General features: G+C 59.0%; 2 protein-coding genes across 16 annotated transcripts in view; one reads left to right on the forward strand and one right to left on the reverse strand.

The window, feature by feature from the left end:
- TTLL5 (tubulin tyrosine ligase like 5) overlaps window positions 1-1,422 on the reverse strand; it is a 278,708-nt gene that overhangs the window by 276,855 nt on the left and 431 nt on the right. For 9 of the 15 annotated variants that reach the window (XM_040641628.1, XM_040641625.1, XM_040641623.1 and 6 more), the window contains exon 1: window positions 263-414. The exons of 1 other annotated variant lie outside the window; for it this stretch is intronic. The gene's annotated coding sequence lies outside the window, so the exon portion shown is untranslated. Of the gene's footprint in view, window positions 1-223; window positions 417-1,422 lie in introns of those variants that run through there. 5 more of the 15 variants (XM_040641627.1, XM_040641626.1, XM_040641630.1 and 2 more) reach the window with 3 other exon arrangements.
- The window catches only part of ERG28 (ergosterol biosynthesis 28 homolog), a 10,565-nt gene continuing 10,030 nt past the window's right edge, over window positions 888-1,422 (forward strand). The window contains exon 1 of the mRNA XM_040641638.1: window positions 888-918. The gene's annotated coding sequence lies outside the window, so the exon portion shown is untranslated. The remainder of the gene's footprint in view (window positions 919-1,422) is intronic.

Consider the following 1,422-nt stretch of genomic DNA (forward strand, 5'->3'; position numbering starts at 1 on the left):
AGGACACTCGCCCAAGAAGCGTCCTCGCCCTAAAGGGATCAGCCCCTCGGCCCCACCCCCGGTTCACCCCAATCCCAGGTAGGTCCTCAAATGCTCCCCAAGCGAAGGACAGGGATGACTCCGCCGCAGCGATTCAGCCCAGCGCGCCCGGAAGCCAACAGCTACTCCCGGACTCCGAGAGGGAAGTGTAGCGGCCGGCGCCCGCCCAGACTCGGGAGCTCACCTCCCTCGCGTAGAGGAGCGCGCCGGCGCAGGCGTTTACCTGTCTCATCTTCCCATGACTCCGGGCGGGCCAGCGGGGACCGCGCTCTGCGCCTACCTCCCTCCTCCTTCCCCAGCAGGGCTCACGGCCGCCGCCGACGGCTGCTTCCCCCGTTACTACAACAACCAACAAGCAACCGCCCGCTCGGAGCCACTGCGCAGGCGCCCGCCACCCCGCGCTGACAACGCTCGGCTGCGGGCGCGAAGGAATGTCGTCACCGCCGCGCAACGCGGGCGCAGAGCTTTGCTCTCAGCAGAAGTCTAGACTTCTTTTTCCGCTCTTTTTCCCTCCACTCGTAAAGGGTTGACTCCAGCCCTGGAATTCTTCCGCCACGCTCAACAAGAGGGTTTACTGCGTGAGCGGCGGTACCCGGTATGAAGCTTGGACAGCGGCAACCACTGATTGGCAGTAAAGGGGTTCACGCCCCATCTCCTGCTCGAGCAAAAGTGGAGCAGCCAATCAGAGCGAGGACTGACGGAAACGACCCAATCCTGGAGCCGGCTGTGGGCGGGGGCGAGGACAAATGGCTCAGGTGGACTACTCGCTGGATCTGCTTTGGGGCTTTGCTGCTGCTGCTGCTGCTGCCGCCGCCGCCGTCGTCGCTACCGCTTCTCCAGCTGGTGCTGCCGCTGCTGTGGTGGGGGTCCGGTCACCAGGTACAGAGAGTGTGGGGGAGAAAAGGGAGGGAGGCGTTTTTGTGGCATCTGATTGAGAGGATAGGGAGAGTCTGGAAAAATGGAGGTGAGATGGAAGGAAGATCCCTGGAAGCAACCTTTTGGAGGAGCAAGGGGTTCGAGAACCCTTGGGAAGGGGGAGCTGGGACTATGAAGATGAAGAAGGCTTGGTAGGTTCGGGGAACCAATGAATGAATGAACGAATGACCAGCCACTAGGAGCCCAGCACAGGGCAAGGAACCTTTTCATTTTCTCATGTAATTCTCACAGTAACCCTTGAGATAGGTATTTTGAAAGCTCCATTTTGCAGATTTCTCACCCAGGATTGCACAGCTACAAAATGTGGAAGGATAGGACCTCCCTCCTGACTAGTTTAAACACCACACCTTTGCTGGGCCAGGCCAGGCCAAAATTTGAGAATAGATGTTAGATACTTTAGGAGGCCCTAAAGCTTTAGGGAAATGGAGTTGAGGGATTTGGTAGAGC

This window comes from Ursus maritimus, unplaced genomic scaffold (genome assembly GCF_017311325.1).
Source record: "Ursus maritimus isolate PB19 unplaced genomic scaffold, ASM1731132v1 scaffold_25, whole genome shotgun sequence".
NCBI lineage: Eukaryota > Metazoa > Chordata > Mammalia > Carnivora > Ursidae > Ursus > Ursus maritimus.